Source organism: Nymphalis io, chromosome 1 (genome assembly GCF_905147045.1).
Source record: "Nymphalis io chromosome 1, ilAglIoxx1.1, whole genome shotgun sequence".
In the NCBI taxonomy this organism is placed as follows: domain Eukaryota; kingdom Metazoa; phylum Arthropoda; class Insecta; order Lepidoptera; family Nymphalidae; genus Nymphalis; species Nymphalis io.
In genome coordinates this window covers 10,467,068-10,488,415 of record NC_065888.1, presented here as the reverse complement: position 1 = coordinate 10,488,415, position 21,348 = coordinate 10,467,068, and the positions used below count along the sequence as shown (strand labels likewise).

The window sequence follows — 21,348 nt, the reverse complement described above, 5'->3', positions numbered from 1 at the left end:
GATTGAACTTGAAATTATTCATAAATCAGTTGATCATATAGGGCTGCGTTATTGCTGCCCGGAACCGGGATCTGAATTCTGAACTCAAATTGATCTTACTTTTTTTTATAAGTACTTTACTTATAAAAAAAAGTAGTTCGGCCAATGAAAATTATTTTTTATCTGCAATCCTTGTGGTATGTGTATTAAAATCGCTCACAATCTTGATGCGTTTGCTATCGATCACTGTAAATATACCATAATTAATTATTCTTCGAATCAAACAAATCAACATAAACTTTTTTCAAATTACACAAATAGTTAGTCAGAGGTTATGTTTATTTGAAATTTAAACCGTATAAAGCACTACCACAGTCAAAGTCAGTTCTTACATTTTTCGTACATACCTACACTCCGCTATTCTGATTTTATCAGATCAAAAATAAAATATTCATTATCCATATTTGATAATTAATTATTAATATTTTTACTTTTTTAAATCTAAGAACATTAAACTAAACAAACAAAGATATCTTTCTGCTGTATTATATAAGTATGATGAATTTTCATTATTATTTGTTAACTTTTAAATTAGGAACTCTGTACATTTAAATTTGTATTTTTGTATACATATCTTTTTATATCATTTTTAGACTACTTCGTTTATAATTTGAAATTTTTTTAAAAGCGCCATCTAGTCTAAAACCTTCGAACTATTTAGCTATGTACCATGTAACTGGTAATATTCCATCAAGTACCTTGACAATATTTTATATAGAGGACTCTGCAAGCTATTAACTCGTGTAGTCGAAATTCTCGAAATACCTGTCAGGTTTACAATTTAATTTTCGTCTAAAATAATGAGTGATACAAATGTGACAAGGATTTATAAAAATCTAACTATAATATGATTAGTGCAGTATGATAAACGATATAATTAAATACCTTGAATAAATTTAACCTGTTTGACAAATAAGGCGCGCAATTATTTCCCATATTAAACTGGTTTATATATTTTTTTAACTCAACTATGACCAGTAGTCTCGATAGTTCGACACGACACAGTACGCAGTACTCACTTGCAAAATTGCACTTTATAGATATAAGATTATGGACCAACGAGGTCGGGGATATTAGACAGTAATGGAAAGTTCTCGCTTATAGAATAGTAGTTTAGGAACTACATTTTTATTGCATCTAATATATAAAGTGCAGAAGCATATTTTTTAAAAATTCATTAAATTTCTCATAAATAAAGGTCCTCTTATGTCTCGTTTATCTTTTAATACTCTTTATGCGTATATATTACTGTAAGAGTATCCGACAAAGACCCTACTCATACATACCTTTTTGGCGTAGTGTCAAATTATATATATAAGATACTCTCTAACCAAAGACATTAAGATGATCCCATAGACAATTTTAATTATTACTTTTATTAATTAGTTACATGTATAATTAACACATTTCAATTTTTAGCTTAATGGTAAAAGCCATTTGTCAACGGAATAGAGTTTATTTCCCCAATGTCACGTAGGATAAATAAATGTTATAAATTTTGTCATGTTTCTTTTGAAATTGGCAAGCTTAGGTAACTTTACAATAACAGCCTGTGAAAGACCTGGCTAAGGCCTGCTCTTCCTTTTGGCGATGTGGCATAGAGTTTACTCCATAATGCTGTTCTAATGCGGGCTGGTGGATACACATGTGGTAAGTTTTAAGTAAAATTACAGACATGCAGATTTCCTAAACATATTTTCTTTCACCGCCGAGCACGACATTAATTATAAACACAAATTAAGCACATGAAAAATCAGTGAAGCTTGCCTGGATTTGAATCCGCGATTATCGCTTAAGGTTAACATGTTCTAAACTCTGGGCTCGGCTCCTACTTACTAGGATTAATTCAAATTAAGTTTAAGTTGTGTTTAGGTAAGTACTTGTGCTTAAACTTTGCTTTATTTATTATTCTTTGAATAACATCCTCATTGTATTATATAAGAATTGTCCGGCATTTTTAAATAATTTTATAACGGCCAGTACAGTCGGGAAGAATGTCATATATAATAAATATATAAGCCACTAGACTAACGAGGCATCCGTATATTATATATATTAATATCATTTATTCGTATAATTTTCAGCCATTTAACGATCGTCTTCTGTGATGAGTTTCGATGTTGACAGCTACCGGTTAGACATTGACGAGGTGATAAATAAGTGTTCCTTTATTAAAAAAAAGTATACACATATTCTCGTTTATTTTTAATGGCATAACTAATATTCCTGTTTATCCCACATATTAAGCGTTCAGCTTAATTGGTTAGTGTAGGCTCGTGTTAGGAGTTGGGACGTCAATAGCTCAAGGGTTCAGGATCGATCCTGCGAATTTTACATCGTTAGGCAGTCTGTAAACTATTTGCGCTATTGCCGCTTCTTAAGCCGTTAATGCGCTAGGAAGCATATGTAAGATATTATATCCACAATCTACATCTATTTAAAAACTTCAGTAAATGGCACGTGATGTTTGACATTCGACAGGAAAAAGGAAAATAAAACAGTGGTTGCTATTTTTATCAATAAGACATTAAGACAGACACGCAACCATTTTAGTTGTATTATATGAATAGACGATTTTCTAATGACAGAAAACTTCGACTTTCATAAGGCAAGTATCATTGAGTTCATCTTAGTGGCATTATTCGCATTTTCGTTTTGTTCGAAGATTCATCTCGAAAACTCCAGGCCTTTAGACATCCCTAGTTAAATGGGGTGAGTATATCGGTAAGAAACTTCGTTCTTTTCAAATCACTTGAGCGTTTTAGAATCAATAATCTAGATTATATGAATTAAAGATTAGTTGCATTTGTATATATGTATATCTTAATGTACGTTTATTATTCTTTTCAAAGTTTTTATAAGGTTGAAATCTATTTCTCTTATATAGTTCATGTCAATTTTAGTCCAATGTGCACTTTATACAATAGGCTATCCGTACCTAAGATTAAACAAAAGTCGGTCAAGAGGTTCTCGACGTATTCAAGCAGATATACATCCCATAGAACTTGAGTGTAGTCTAAAACTGTGATAAACATACATCTGTCACGATAAATTGTAACAAATTTAGAAATATCAAAAATAAATAACATTATACCTAGAAATGATTCTGTCAATTAATGTTGTTTGACAAAGATTAGGCGGAAAATACTAAAATGGAAAATTACTCGACTACATAATCACCATGAAATCATTTATTATTAATTGGCGTGTATCTTTTTTTTCATAAATTATCCCAAGCCATAGTTTCATGTTACGATGAATTTAAATCACATCTCTCGATATTAATTGCCAATTCATAAAATAAATAATAATTTCCAGAAAATACGTAATAAGATACGCAATGTAATACTAAGCGCTTGAAATTAAATCTGTATGCGCCTTGTAGATAGTCCAGATTGTAATTTAGTAGAACTAAGCGCTTTAGCTCAGACTATATGAAAGTATGGTAAGATTAAAAATATAAAGTATACGTTTTTCCCGTCTGTACTGGCCGTCGTCGCGTTTGGACTCTACTACCACTTACCATCAGGTGGAGTAGAGTCATTTGCCCTCCCGGCGAATATATAAAAAAAAAATATCTCTCTTGTTTGTTTTTATGAACGGTTTTCTATTTACAAAAAATATTCATTAATAAAGTACGTTTTTACAATCACTTTTTAAGAGTATCAAAATTGAATGTAAGGCAATCACATTTGGAATGTATTCTCACATTCTTCACAAATGAAATATATAGTTAAACTGTATGCAAATAAATGTGTTTGTCTTGAGTGAAAATCAACGAATAATTATTTTCAACAACTAAGTATATAAGCAAGTATATAGTTTAAAAGTACACCAATAGCTAGAAAACATTGAGCAATGAATAATGCTGGGTAATAATTATTGTAAACGTCACGGCAAGGTTAAGGTATAGTGCCTTTTAGGGGAAAATATTTGCAGCTAACTCGCCACTGTTCCTATGCGGATTGATACATATGTTGCAAATGTTTACCCGTAACATGCAGGATTTCTCACAATGATTTTCTATACTATCGTCCACAACATGAATTATAACGGTTCGTATCCGCAATCTATGCTTAAGATTAACATGTCCTATCATCGTGAGCTATCCCGGCTATACATAATATATATTCAGTAAAATTATCTTAAAGTATATAAATTACTATCATCAATATTAGAAAAGGAAGCGAGTTGGAAATTATAGGTATATATCTTTTGTAATATGAAAATATTGTGAAAAACGCCTTCGCGATAATGTTGCTTGCCTTGATGTTGTAATATTATTCGCTAACATTTAATATCATAAGCGATAAAACCCTTGAATCATTAGCAGTATCGTTTGTTATCGTGATAAATTTCAATAGAGATAAAAAAAACAATCATCTATTCTTATTACTTTTAATTCTTTAAGCAATTTATAGATTAAAAGCGTTGTTACAGACGACTTATAACAAAGAAAATAAACCGTGAAGCGTGCCTCAGAATCAAAGACACTTAATTAAAATCTTATCATTTTCTAATCTTATTAATATTAATAAAAGCTAATTCGTTGTTTATCTACTGAAACTGTCTTATAGTATTATACTTGATCACATACGTAATTTTCTTCGAAAATTAACAAGAAAAATAATACATCAGTTTTTCTAATTAAATAGAGATAGAAATCAATATTAAGTATAAAGTAAAAGCCTATTAATATTTTGCTTATTCCACCACGCTGCTTCAATGCGTGAAGGCGGATTATTAGATATGATGTAAAGTATTTATTTAAAGAATATTTATCATGATTTCTAAATTAAGCTGCTAGGATGTATCATTTAATTATAATTATAACAGAAATTAATTTTAAGAATAAAGTGTTCGACAACGGTAACATCAATTGTGCAGTACTAATTAGAAATAATTAATTGGAATTATATATATATATATACTGATCAACTATTATATAAACTACTATATTAATCAACTACTATATTACTATACTAATCAACTATTTGAAAATCGATTCGGTGAGAATCTGATAATTTCGACATTCGAAGTCAGTATGATGCAAAATTAATCACTTCATCTCAATTTGTATTGTCTTGTCTACATTTTTACTTTATGTTGTTAAAAAGTTTCGATTATTTCATTTTTAATATTGTATGTGCAAAATGGAGATCATTTCATGATTTTTTTATAGTGTGTATTTATTGTTAGACAGCTGAGCACAAAAATTTTCAAAAAACGCTAACGTCCAGCCTATAACATGTCAGAACCCAATCTCCATCAGTCCAGTAGGTGAAAAAGCACCGTTCCGTTTTCCTGAGTAATTATTTTATGTGATCACTTTTTGATGTGAAACATTTATTGGCAGCTCTTGAGAGTACGATCGACTTGTATGCCGTGACGGCAAACGGCATGACGCTCTTAAATGCCGTCATGCCCCACCTCCGCCGCTCTTTTTACATCCTTGTGTGCGTATACTATATACTTCTTTGTTATATATTATTATAATAATAAGAATAATACATTTATTCGATTAAAGAAACTTAATGTTTTTTTTTATTTTCTCCACATATATTTTTTTGGTTTTCTTTAAATATCCCACTTTATAAAACACATTTGACTGCTTAATTTTTTTTATGAAGATAAATAAGTCAATTACACTATTATTTCAATTTTGTTTAATGTCTGTTGAAATCAAATTTTTAGCTCGTCTTAAAAAGTCTCATTATTTGTATATTTTTAAAATGACGAACTGAAAAATACAAGAGGCACATTTCTAAGCTCTTAAAGTAAAATCAATAATCAAAGTACTTCAACTCGTATAAAAACCTTTTTAAAGGCTTCTCATTTAAATAAGAAAACGTCAAAAGCAACGTTTACGTCATATTTGTGTTATTTCATTACACATAATTTGCTAAAGTAAGAGAAATAAGGTCTAAGTGTGTTCGTGAACAGATTTTATAACTGTTAAGTTTAACCGCTTTATTAATTTTTATTTTATGAATTATGAATGTTTAGGTACCAAATAAGTACTAAATGACTCTGCATTGCCAAATGCACAATACGGATACGGAATACCATTTCACATTTCATTTCACATCAGAATAACTGGCCATTTTTAAAATAAAATTTCGACCCCGAGTTACGACTGAAGAATAAACAGGCGCAGGACCGGCTTTACGTGCTTAACGAGACACGAACTTCAAGGAAGTTACTGAGTTGGCTAGCTTAGCTGCGACTGAGAAATTCTTGAGATAAAAACAACAACTTTATTAACTCGACATCGATATGTCCAACATAATAAGCCACAAGAACAACGAGACAATATTTGTCTATTTATGTTTAACCCTTTTTTTTAACGCTGGAAAAACGCGTTACGCGTTTCCCCCCGCGAATAGTGGGGGGGTATGTGGGTCTCGCCGGTGTCCAAGGCGCCGAGTGCGCCCCGAACATCGGAATACGCACTAAAAATCCAGCGGTACCCTTTCCGTCTTAACGTGGAGCGCCACGGGATCGCTTTCGCAAAATTTATGTTTAATTAAAAGTCATACGTCTGCGTTTGAGTGACAGCGTCTCAAAAATCAACGGCGTGTCTTATATTATAAATATTGTACAATACAATGTTGTACACTCTGTTGTATCGTCTTGTTTTACGATCGCAATTTTTCACTATATTTCCGCACTAAATAAATATTCACAATGCACATAAATCCTAAGCTACCTCGACATGAATATAAAATGCAACCGTAAAACAGCCTCTAGGTCTCTGCAGTTTTTGCTCTAATTGATGTACTCTTTAAAAATTCTTATGCGATCTATACAGTTTATCGACTATAATAAACATCTACATACTTCATTAAAAGTTTTGTACATAACTTAAAAATGAATAACAAAATACTTTTTGTATTTAGGTACTAAATGTACAATATATATATTTTACTATTATAATCTGTTTTCAAAATCTTTAATCATTTCACTAACATGAAATTTTATTTATCGTTAACGTCATTCATATTATCGTTTATTCTATAGCCTATTAAAACGGCAGGAAGGGTAAAAATAAATATACAACTTCTGCCTTCAACTGACATAACACAATTGATCAATTAATTATCTTAAACAATCTATGCTACTCATTATAAATTGATGAGAAATTTGTATTTTGAATGTTGGCAAAATTGTTATCTTAGCTTTGGAAGTGAAATTGAAGTGGATAAAAGTAGTTAATTATAAATGAATATATCATCGAGAACTTTTTATAGTGAATAACATCAGCTATTAGCAAATCACGTAAAATATATAAATTTAAGATTTTTTATATTTTACTCCTGCCATTGGAATACAATACAACACGTAAAGGTGATACTGCTACTGTTATATTAGTTGTTGGTGCAAACATGGAAACTACTCTATGTCTCTTGTGCCTTAATTACACTGGCTCACTCATTTAAACAGCTAAACATCGTTTTCTGTACCTCTGTCAACGTGTATGCAAAATTTCATGATAATCGGTTAAGTAGTTGAGACGTGAAAGCGTAACAAGCAAACAAATTAACAATAGAATAAAACAAGTATAAATTTAGTCAGAATAAAAAACTTAAACGTATTTAAAAACGATCTTACTCTATACATATTCTTAATTTTACGCTTAAATTAATTCATAACCTTGTCAATAAAATTACTTCTTGTTTTTAATCCTATTACTTCTACAAGCACATCTAAATAAGTTTAAATTTATAGTTTTTATTATTTCATAATTCGAAAAGAAATCAACAAAAGATTTGAAAATATGCATCGTATTAGTGCATATCCGGTTACATAAAAACTAAAATTGACGCATTATTTAATTGGACAAAAATATTCGCCATCTTTTATAAATCTCATACATGAGAAAGAATTACTTCGAGAAGTTTCAAGAAATGGTTATGTTCAAATAATTTAGTTTAAAGACTGCGTAAGGGAGAAATACAGCTATTATCTTAAATTATTATTAATTGAAGAATACGGCCTTGCAATCTTAGTTCCAAAGTTCTATTAGGTCGTGTACACAAAAGGTCGAGTGATATATTAAATTGACTCGTTGTACACACTTTATTAAAATTTTCCATTGCCTGTAGAAGTTGTAGTTTATGATGTCACCTAATTAAATACATATATATATATATATATATATTCATTCAAGTAACAATAACAAATTATTTAAAATGTTTGTAAGTGATAGTGTGATACCTACTACAATCGCATAGGGAAATATAAATTAGAGAAAAGTACAGTTTAGACGGGTTTATGAATATTAAAAAAGGTAACGATGGATTTCCCAATTCCGAAAGTTTTATTATGTTTGAAATTAAAAATAATACTAATATCTGTTTTTTTTTTAATAATACAATATATGCTTTATGATTTAACCAATCTCATATCGAAATATTTAAAAATATCCATGGACAGACCAATTACTTGTAACTATAGCCTTATTATAATTTATATTCGTAAAATAATTTCTTTAACATAAAATAAAGAATATTTACGATCTGATATGTATAAACAAACCTGTGAAGGTTTTATACAAGTTCCTCAAACAATGTTAAAAACGATCAAACAAAAATTGTGCAATCATTGTTGATGGAGTTTTCGTGCGCTTATATTTGGTATAATTACAGAAATACATAAAATAATTGATAAATACGTTTAAATAATGTTAAAGTACCTGGAAGACCGGGCCTCACTCGGCTGTAATGATTATTTATAAAAAAAAAGATTTTTATTAACATGAAAAATTGCGTTTTTTTCAACAAATCGATAGTTAAATCCGTTTCCGAGATACACAAAATAAATTCATATACAAGAATTGCTCATTTAATATTTTAAGATGTATATAGAAAACATAAATTATTTTGAAAACTCAAATGACTTTTGAGTCTGGGCCAACGTTAGCTGATCCCGACGATTTAGTAAGTTGCTAGGAATATATAAAGTTCTTACGTAAGAGTTAGTTTGTCCGACTGTTATAAATGATGCTGGAAACTTCACTATGATTTATATGCGTTATTTTATAGTATAGTTTTTTCAAGACTTCTAAGTTAATTATAAATAAAACGATCCAAATTTAAAATATAACTGCACATTTTACTTGGCAGTAGGGTTTTTTGCAAGCCCGTCTGTCTAGTTACCACTCATCATATCATTCGACTGCCAATCAGCAATATTTAGTATTGTTTTGAGTGAGCCAGTGTGACTACAGGTATATAGGATATAACATCTTAATTCTCAAGGCAGGTGGCGCATTGGCGTTGTAAGGGACGGTTAAAATTTCTTACAAAGCAAAAAGCAAAGTCTATGGGCAGTGGTGACCACTGTGGTGGTGACACAGGTGTCCCCCACTAGTCAGCTTGCCTACCTACCATAAAAAAGGCAAAAATAATAATAAGTACTTGTGAGAATATAGAGAAATAATTTTATTCGCTTTAGGAACGTATCAAGTATGACAGGATCGTTCTTAATATGACAAGCACTTAAGGATTAAAGCATACAATGAGCGACTTTGAATGCAATCTTAGAGGCAGTTGTGAGAAGAAAAATGATAAGAGAAAAAATTAAGTTAAGTTATGTACAAGAAGATATTATGTTTATGTATTAATTGTAAACATTACCCAGCCAAGCAAGAAATGTAGAGTTGTTGTAATTAGTTAGAAGATAAATTGTTGGATATTGTACGCGTATAATGTTTTAATGTGGTACTATAAATGGGCAAACTGTCTGTATATCTACTTGACCTAATAAAGTTAATTTTGTTACACTCAATATTATATTAAATAAACTATTTTGACGGCATTGTACCCACACTTGAGAACTTCGTTTGACAGAAATGTTGATAATTTCTTTGTCAAATAATTAATTTGTTTAGAAAATATAAACAACAGAATCGGAACCAATTTTATAAAAGGAGTGGAACCCGTAAACATGATCCATTTCACCAGGCTCATGTTTTTGACATGAGCGTTTAATAATAATCTTTTAAACTTTCGTCGTCACGTCAAGAGCTTTTGGACCGAGTCATCATCTACTAACTCAGTTTACAGAGTACGTATTTTATTTAATCTTAAATACTCTTAATAATATAATCAATTTGATTAGTATGAAATGGCTTATAACGTTACTTTTAAACGTTGTTTGGCGATTGTTTAAACATTAGTTTCACTATGTCTATCATCTCTGATTTGGCATTCAAAAGAAGTCACAGCATTTCTTAACTAATGTAATTGTAAATCTAATTAATTTAAAACTAATTAAAACAGAAGGTGCGCCAGGATAGCGAAAGAAGTGTTGTGTTGTTATAAACAATATTCATTAAAGAGGCAGAGTAACCACCCTGTTCAAGTTCAACAATAATTATGATTGTTCATTGTAAATACATCGCTTTTTATACAAAAGTTAAATCATTATAATGTCGGTAGTTGTAAAAATCATATCACGAAGTTAAATAACATTAAAACTAAAATTATAATCAAATTAACTTCAATAAATATTAGGTTATTCTAAATTATATACGCGTTGGTCGTAGCGTTGAGTTTAACACTAATCACTCCTTAAATAATATTTATATATAAAACGGATACTTTCCAAAACGTTAAACTAAAATATCTTTAATTCCAGATTACCTTGAAATGAAGACCTACTTAGCTCTTATTTTTCAGGGATTCAAAAAATATATTTTTCAAAATACATGCAAACAATTAATATCAGCTAAGTTTTTGTTTACTTCGCCTTTGTTGTTTTTATTATTAAATAATCGATATAATATCGATATGAATTTCCAATCATTGATTAAAATGTCTCTCTTGCACACCTATATTATCGCTATTTATTCAGTTCTTAAACTGTAATGGACCAGGTGGCAATTACAGAAAATAGCAGGTTATTTGTTACTGTCACAGGTATATAACCACTTACCGCATTTTCGAAATTAAATTTCCATTGTTAATAATAAGTATGTATTTATAGTTACAAAGCAATACCAATAGATGGCGTTAACCGATCGTTATAATTATTTTATGTAATGCGTATCACAATAAGATTCAAAGCTATCCACTATAACAAAAGAAAAGTAAAAAAACAAAGTATACAAATTGCATCACTTAAGTATTTATTCATAGTTATTACTTACAAATATTATACACTATTTACAGAGTACACTAAAAAACATATTAATTAATGGGCATCCTCATATATACTCAAAGGGTATATAGCAGAGCCTTCTTAAGACTAGAAGGGGGAATTGTGGAAGGCACAATACGAAGAATATTGCGAAAGGGCTGAACAGTATGCAGGTCCCCAACCACGCAACCAGGAACCAGGTCGGTAGGAACGCAACATGTTCCATCATTCTTGGACTGTCTTGACCCTTGTGACCCAAATTTTCATGTTGAATATAAAAACTAACAACAATTAAAAGAAATTATTGTTGATGGACGAGTGACTATGAACGCCATCTGAAAAGAAGAGATTAAATAATATTAAAAAAAAATGTTTCAAACAATTATTCGAAAAGTTTTGTACGACTAATTATATATTAAAAGATAACAATAATATGCTTGCGTGGGAACTACACACTATTCACAACCAATATTTTACAAATTTAATTGAATGTTGATTTATTTCTAGCTGTAGTGTTTATTTTAATCTGGTCAGCGTAAGTATCACCCACTCGTCAGTTATTCTAACCGATATTGCTACATTCCGGTTTAAATTAATAGTCAGTGCTATTAGCAACTTGCTCTCCTCGGTAGAATCTACATTTCAAGCCGTTGGTAGACTTAAATTCAATTTAACCCTGTAAAATTACTTAAGTGTGTAAATATTTTAATAAAGAAAAATTTAATTCTGTTCTTAAATTTTTTTGATTTTTAGCACAAAACATCTTTGATTCTATATTTAACAGACATTGGCAATAGTTATCACTTATTTTTCTTATAATGCCATCGGTAACCCACCAATGCTGATAAATTTATCGTGTGATTTTACAAAAACAAAATGAATGATTTTTTTATCAATTATCACTGAACAGGCAAACGACTGAATAACTAAATCCATTCTAGAAAAAGCTTTATGCATTTATGTCTTAGTTATTTAAGTGTAAACGAAAATTGAAAAATAAAAGAATTATACATTTTAGGAGCACTTCGGTGCGCCACAAAGACTAAAAGGAATTGTTTCATACAATAATCATTAAAAAAGGAATTAGAGCGCTATCTGCAATGTCATAGCAATTATAATGATATTGACTTCGTCTCACCAATACTTTATAAAGGTCAAAAAGCCTATGTATTTAAGATATATAATATATATTTATATTTGGCTGGTGTTGTAGACGAGATAAGCTCTTCGAAACAAAACAACCCAAAATTTAGAGCTAAGTTAAAACTGTTCAACGACAAGATCGACTCTATCGATGTCACTGGTGAAAACCAGTTTCTTTTTATTTACAATTGTCCCGATAAGATTCAGTAATAAAATATTTATAAATACAAGGTATCATAATAATTGCTTCACTACGTGAGATATACATAACTCACATTATTTTATTATCATCGAAAATAATCCTACATTTAAGCGTTTCATTATTTTAAATGACATTATCACTGTTCAACCATCGAGTTCTATACAGATCTAAAGTATCATATACAGTACAGTAACAGCCTGTTAATGTCCCACTGCTGGGCTAAGGCCTCCTCTCCCTTTTTGAGGAGAAGGTTTAGAGCTTATTCCACCACGCTGCTCTAATGCGGGTTGGTAGAATACACATGTGACATAATTTCAATGAAATTAGACACATGATGGTTTCCTCACGATGTTTTCCTTCACCGTCAAGCACGAGATGAATTATAATCACAAATTAAGCACATGAAAATTCAGTGGTGCTTACCCGGGTTTGAACCCACGATCATCGGTTAAGATTCACGCGTTCTAACCACTAGGCCATCTCGGCTTTTTAAGTATCATATACTAAGCCCATATATTTTCAATCGATACTTTTTTGCCATGACTTTAAATCATATTTACATAATATATCACCACCCCCAAGAGACGGGAACAGGTATGGTATTTGAGTGAATTTCATTCCCACATACCTCCCCCACACATACACTTCACTTGAAGGAAACGCGGTAATGTGTTTTCCACGCGAGAAAAAAATGTGCTATGAAAGTACAAATAGGAGTGACATTCAATATTAAGTGTTAAAAATATGATATGTATGTACTTAAAGAAATTTATTATTAGGTCTTAGCCGCGGCTAGATTCGTATAGTATAGTTTTAAAATTTCTATAAGTGCCAACATCGCAGTATGATAAAATAATTTCACATACAATATAAATATGTAATTAGGAACACAATACGTGTTTCAATTTCAATACACAATTATTATCTTAATAAAACCTCGTAATCTGACCATTATGTCATCTTCTTCGTCATCTATATAATATATTATAAGATTCTCCAGACCGATTTCGGCCACAACGGCCAATCTCAAGAGAGATTAGCCAACTACGCAGGACATATTATAGTACACAAGTGTGTGCGCAAACACATTTGCACTCTCTATTCCCTAACTCCAACCACACCACCAAATTCCAGACTCCGAGCTGTTATTGAGAATAGAGAAAAACCCAATAACTTTTTATTAGTCCGACCTGGGATTTGAACCCAGGACCTCCTGTTCTGCGGCCTTACATCTAGTCACTAGACCAACTAGGCAGTCAGATATAAAAAAGAATAACTGTCTGACTTATTGACATACTAACGCACAGCTTAAGCTACTGGGGCGAGCACCATGAAAAATGGCGTATAATCAATATCCTTTTACACAATAGGGTAGCACCAAGGAAGGATTTTTGAATTAACCTATAAGGTTCGCTTCCTAAACTAAAGGAGAAAAAATGAAAGTTTGTTTTAAAATCCTTAATTTTTAAGAAAGAGCTGAATTATGAGTCGAGCGAAGCCGTGGGCAAAGCGCTTGTGTATGTATATTACTTTAAAATTAATATGATACATGTGCACATATATAATACATAACTTGCATTATATATGTGCACATGTATCATATTAATATGCACATTTTTCACCAAATGTTAAAATGATTATTAAATAACATTTCTCAGTAAGATAATTTTTGATAATTTTTATATATTTTTTTATAGAATAGGAAGGCGGACGAGCCATTTGGCCTCCTGATGGTAAGTAGTCACCAACGTATATATTATAATAATATCAAATACGTCGATTCTTGCGTTTATAAAATATTTAATCAGTATTGCAATGATATAATTAAGTTTTTATTGTAATATAATATATATTAATATATGTAATAAAAGAGAAGAGTATATTGTAATCTTGACCGCGATAACCTCAGGATCTAAACGTTCGATTTTAAAAATCTTTTTCGTTATATACCCATTCATCGTGTAAAGTTATAGAGTATATAAAAATACCTACGTGGTTGAGGCATACATTACATACGTAAAAGAAACCGTAATAATTGACTAATAAAAAAATGTGTTTAATATTCAGAATGTATGTCATCTAATTTTTATCATATTTATACATGATTTTTAACTTTATTTAGAATTACTATATAACATTATATTGATATTATAAGATCGTATAATTATAGTATAATAAGTATATAAAGTATATAAAGTATATATAATAAATTATATATATTGTAAACACATCATGCGTTGACATAAACAGACTTGGCATAACTCATGACTAAGAATAATTAAATTTTTCACGGCGTGTTTTATCAAAGATTTGTGATAATGAATAAACGTAATTCCTCATACACATTAAATAAATTAAAATTATGATTTAATATTGAATAATATCTAACACAGGATTTGCTAGGATTTACAAAAGAACCGCGATAAAAATACTTTTTTTAATTTTAATATGAAAATGATATGGTTCACGACTTTCGTGTATTGTTTTGTCTGTTATATAAAATTAATTTTATCATTATTTTGTAACAACACATTGACAAAACTTTAATAATGATATCTACTAGTGTTCGTCCAGTGGTCGAAATTCGGTCATAAACATTATTGAAAATTTTAATAAAACATAAACAATTACGAATTTTATTGACAACACTATAGTTGTCAATAGCTAATTAACAAAAAAAAAACGGTTGACAAACAGAGGAGAAAAATGTACTAAACTGTTTTTTTTGCCTTATATGCCATATATGTATAATAACTTTATGTATGTATATGTATGTAAAATAATTTTGGAAATATTGTCTATCTACAGCATCAAGTTTTAATAAAACATAAATAAATAATAAGAGACCCTAGATTTTCGTGAATTTAAGTTCATTCTCATTATATTTATACATTAGTATATTATACATTACAATTTATCATTCAATACATATTGAAAGATTAGAGAACTATTATTTTCGAAATTCAAATTTAATTTTTATTCCAAGCCAGTGATTATTTACAAAGATTTTATCTTTAAATTTGTCACTTTCAATTTATCTATTAAAACAGACTTAAATTAATTACAAACTTTTGCTAACGCACCGTGATAAGTTCAAATTTTATTCGTCTTTTGTGCTGTAATGTCGTAATGATTTCAATAAAACATGCGTATGTTTCTATTTATAGACTGGACGCGAGTAAACTGGCCACCTGTTGTCAAATGCAGATATTAGCCATGCCTTACATAGCTATAATTCGTGGGACGAAGCGGCTATGTCCCTTGTGGTTTTAATTACACTCCGATGATACTTCTGTATCACCATTTAAACCCTAACACAACAATGTATAACGGTATGATATTTGACAATAATATTACTCTTGAATGTACAATGCACATGTTCTACCTTACTAAATATACCCCCGGTGTTCTGTGATAGCTCATAGCAGCTTAAGGAAGACTAGCTAATTAAGCAGGACATGTTATAGTGTGTACAAAAACAGGTACACTGTTTTTTCCTTTACAATCAAATGAAACAGCAAATCCGACAAAAAACGAAGAGTTTAGGATCATGACAAACTATACGTCTATATTTATTAACAAATTGACATTTTATATTTTCCTTTACAATAATTATGACAAGGTAAAACTATGTTGAATCAAATCATATTGAAGTTGTTTGGAGGAGGAACATTTTGCGAAATTTTACAAGATGAATATCATTTTTTTGTTGTTTTTATTGCGTTTAGTATGACGTGGTTCTTTTATTACAACACCGTTCTATTATTTGTACAGAATTTAAAACGATTAAAAGCACTTTTATAATGAATCCTGGATCATTTTTATAAAAAAAATAATATTTTCAGCTTTAATAATTAATACCGAACATAGTGAATGAAAAAAATCTGATAACATAAACGGGCTATACGACATTATTTAATATTAGTATATACTAACATTTAAATAATTTTATATAAATAAAACAAACAATAACAATGAAATAATCCAGCCATAGGCTGTGATAAACGTGACGGGTGAGTTGAAAATAACTGATTATGAACTCATCTGTGTATTATTACCACAAAATAAAATGTAGTAAAAAGTTTCTGTTTTTACATTTTTTTCTCTTTATTCCTATATCGGCATTTATATAGACTAAATTAATCGCATTTCGTAACATACACGTTGCACATTCTTATTTTCAAGAACAATGCACGGTGATATAATTAATAGATTAAAAAATAAAAAATGCTAACCGAGTCGTAATGTCTTCGAAAGATAATACGTTTAATTAGAGTACACTAAACGTCGCACGTGCTCAATTCCCAATAACACTGTCACTTTCAATTGATAGCACAATAACATAGTTTATTCAAGTGTAGTCTAACTGAGAACTGCGTGGTGGCGAACGGATCGGCGCGGGCGCATGCAACCGAAGGTTTCGACACTAGCGAGGCGAGGGCCAGCCGCTTACATCCTTCTCTTTTTCTCACGTTTAAAATATGATTCAAACGTGAGACATCTGTTTTAACAGCGCCTGCAACTCCGTCACTAGTGGTTGACCTTCTTGCTTTACCATTATTGCTAATAAGCTCGTCTTTTGCAATCGACTGACTTGAAAACATTCCTTGAGCCATATTTAAGAAATAAAGTAAAAATAAGTTAGGGTCATGCTAACACAGACTCCATTTTAAACTTTTAACGAATCAACCAATGAAAGGTACATAAAACATCTCACGCAGCTTCTGGCTATATTGGTTGTAAACGGAAGAGTTTGAAGACGAGGAACAAATTAATTGATATTTAAAATGAACTAAATATTATTTGTACATCTCATGCTTCGTAGTATAATTATATTTAATGAAAAATATATAATAAAAACGAACGATGACAGTATAAAATTTAGATTATATTATTAAATCGAACGCATTTTTTTATGTATTAAATGCAGAATACAACAATGATTAATAATTGTAATCAAAAATAGTTTCGAGTCATCCACAAAAGTAGCTTATATATCAGATTATCTCTGCTCTATTATCGGAGTATTGCTAACGATATCGTAAGTCAATACAATATAACGCTGTGATGATAAAGAAAGGTACCAATCAAATATTCAAAGTATAATTTAAACGCCCTAAAAAATAAGATTTTTTCAACTGTTATTTAATGTTAAGATTAAAATTATGATGACTATATTATATTATTATAATAGATATACTATAAATTATATTAAAATTGACAGCAGATGTTATGTTACGTTGAAGTATAAAATTACATGTTTAACAAATCGTTATTAACAAATGCTGGCGTGTTACTAATATTACGATATAAAATACAGTTGATACGTAGCGATATATAAATATTTATATATGTATGTTTAATATTGTTTTACATATTTACTAGAATCGAGTACATTACATATATTCGTAATAATTCTCGATAGAAATTATGTATTCATTCCAAGAATTTAAACTAAAACAGCGAATAGGTTTTTATTTACATAGCAGGTAGAATATATTCAACATTAGACACGGTATTTGCCGGAATATGAGCTAAAACAACTTATCAATGCTTCAATATTTTGTAAACAAACTGATTAAAGCGTTAGGTAATAATCTTTGTACTAGTTATATTTATTTATTTATTTGTGTGTGTGTCTATATGCGAACTAATATATATAAAATACGATAACGAATAAGGAGTATAGACAAAATAGTGACGCATCAAACGCACTTAAATGTGTTTTTTTACGCGTTATTTTTAAACATTTCATTTATCTTCCATTTCAGGATAACTTTTGAATAAAAAAAATAGTTACTATGACTTATCTATACAAAATAGATTTATAGCCTATTTACATTTATCTATAAAAACTATAATGATCGAAAAATCTCCTATAGATTTATGATAATTTTGCCTGAAACTATGTTGATTTATTAGGATATATATCAAAAATACCTTTGTCTATCCTAAAACAAACTCTTATAGAATAAGGATTTCATATGAATCTGCTTAGTTCGTAAATCGGACAACACTAAAACTAATAAATTTACCTATAATATTTATAGTTTTATAAATGCGTTTCGGATTTTGCTTTAATTAATTTGTATATGTAATTGTTGCTTAGTTGTAATACAGTAATATGATGTCCCTAATAATGTAGGTCGAGTTGAATTTAGTTTATGAATAGAAACGCATCGAATTAAATATTTCAATTTCGGAAACTTACATCATCCACAAATATTCCTCGTTATTTTTGGTCGTCTGTCTCTGGAACGACCCAAAATGAGCATCTGAAAAAAACCATAAAATGCATTGTATGCATTTGCGGGAATATTATACATTATAGTCATAGCATTACTATTAATATACCAGTTATTCTTCATTACGATAATTTTGCTTTATTAATATTTAAATTAAAAAAAATATTTTTTTATATGTTTGTAATGGCAACTACTCTAAAACCTACACTAAAATCATTAACCACAATAACGTAATGAAGCTTTGTTATGTATTCGTTAAGTAATAATTCGTTAACTTTTTATTTATTATCTCTTAAGTATTCGAGAACTTTTACCTAGTAGAGACGATGGACGTGACGTTGGTCACGTTCTTACACGATAAATAAATAAAAATATTAATATAATGTGTCATATTCCATATTTTTATAGTATTGGTAAATTGAATTTATAACTATTAATAACTAACTAAATTTATGGTAACAATTATAGACAATACTCTACTAAATTAAAGAGACACGTCAAATTTGTAGTATATATTTTTTCTTAATACTTTAATATAATAATTAATGATTGTACACGATAATATGTTTTAGTAACAAGGTCTTAGCAGTAGTTATCTTAACATTTAACAGTATCAAAACAAGTTACCAATCACTTTTAAGGTCAAATGTAGTTTGTACGCTAGATTTTGGTATTTGTTCAAGAACAGATAATTTATTTTGTATAAATCACAATGTATTTTTAGGTTACTATTAATTTGACACGATTATACAAAATGATATAACACTTACTTGTTTGATCGCTGCCTGTTGAAGAGCTGCTGTTTTCACTTTCTGTACGTCGTCTTGAATTAAATATCAAATTCCAGGGGTTGTAGCTTGCAATCTGCGATCCGGTTTGGTTTTTTGTTTCAGACTTATTAGCAGTATCCATGTTTTCTGAGATATATTCAAAGCAGTAACAAATATTATTAATTTAATTAAATTTAATTTCTAGCAAGTTTGCTAAAAGAGACGTGCCGGCGCTCGTGCACTGACAAAATAATATTATGATCAAACTAAACAGTCACTGGCCGGCAAAGCGACCGAACATTGTTTTGATCCGATCTCTCTCGAACACTCACGGAAATAGACGAAGTTGCGTTTACCATAGAGAAACTGTAACTTACGTCTCCATACAAAAAAAATCTTAGGCGCTATTTATAAAACATATTCTGATTTGAAACAAAGTCTGTATATGAGGCTAATATTTTGCTTCTTTGCTTATCATTAAACAGACTCGAATACTATAATTTCATTGGCATACCCACTAATTAAATTTATAATATACTTTTATTTGTATTTCTCTTTAATGTAAGTCAAAGAAAAATAATTATTGCTTATTCAAACAGTTGAATATAATAAATTCATATTATACATAGTTACCTTATTCAAGTAGGCTCTTAAAATAATTTTCGAGTCGTTAATCTATATAGTAATTTTATAAAATACTAATATACTAGCGTATAATCAAAAATTCTGTTAAACGGGTAAAAAGGCTAAAATATAGTCGTTCGGGGTAACCGAGCGCCGTATGTGTATGTATGTATGTATGTATGTATGTATGTATGTATGTATGTATGTATGTATGTATGTATGTATGTATGTATGTATGTATGTATGTATGTATGTATGTATGTATGTATGTATGTATGTATGTATGTATGTATGTATGTATGTATGTATGTATGTATGTATGTATGTATGTATGTATGTATGTATGTATGTATGTATGTATGTATGTATGTATGTATGTATGTATGTATGTATGTATGTATGTATGTATGTATGTATGTATGTATGTATGTATGTATGTATGTATGTATGTATGTATGTATGTATGTATGTATGTATGTATGTATGTATGTATGTATGTATGTATGTATGTATGTATGTATGTATGTATGTATGTATGTATGTATGTATGTATGTATGTATGTATGTATGTATGTATGTATGTATGTATGTATGTATGTATGTATGTATGTATGTATGTATGTATGTATGTATGTATGTATGTATGTATGTATGTATGTATGTATGTATGTATGTATGTATGTATGTATGTATGTATGTATGTATGTATGTATGTATGTATGTATGTATGTATGTATGTATGTATGTATGTATGTATGTATGTATGTATGTATGTATGTATGTATGTATGTATGTATGTATGTATGTATGTATGTATGTATGTATGTATGTATGTATGTATGTATGTATGTATGTATGTATGTATGTATGTATGTATGTATGTATGTATGTATGTATGTATGTATGTACGTACGTACGTACGTACGTACGTACGTACGTACGTACGTACGTACGTACGTACGTACGTACGTATGTATGTATGTATGTATGTATGTATGTAGGCCAATCTTAGTTGTGGTCAACACAAATTAGTTGCTATACGTCATTGCACTGCATCGCCCTCCGTTTGGATAATAATTCAAGCGTACAAAAAAGTATTTTTCTTGCTTAAATCTTATTTTTTATATTTGCCGGGAGGGCAAATGACTCTACTCCACCTGATGGTAAGTGGTAGTAGAGTCCA

The 21,348-nt window shown here is 29.7% G+C and overlaps 1 long non-coding RNA gene across 1 annotated transcript; it reads right to left on the bottom strand.

Moving 5' to 3' along the window:
* Positions 1-11,149: 11,149 nt before the first annotated feature.
* On the bottom strand, positions 11,150-19,838 carry LOC126769278 (uncharacterized). The gene is made up of 3 exons (XR_007669353.1): positions 19,542-19,838; positions 18,738-18,801; positions 11,150-11,516 (listed from the first exon to the last, which is right to left on the bottom strand). It is a non-coding gene; the product is annotated as an uncharacterized LOC126769278 (long non-coding RNA).
* Positions 19,839-21,348: the final 1,510 nt, after the last annotated feature.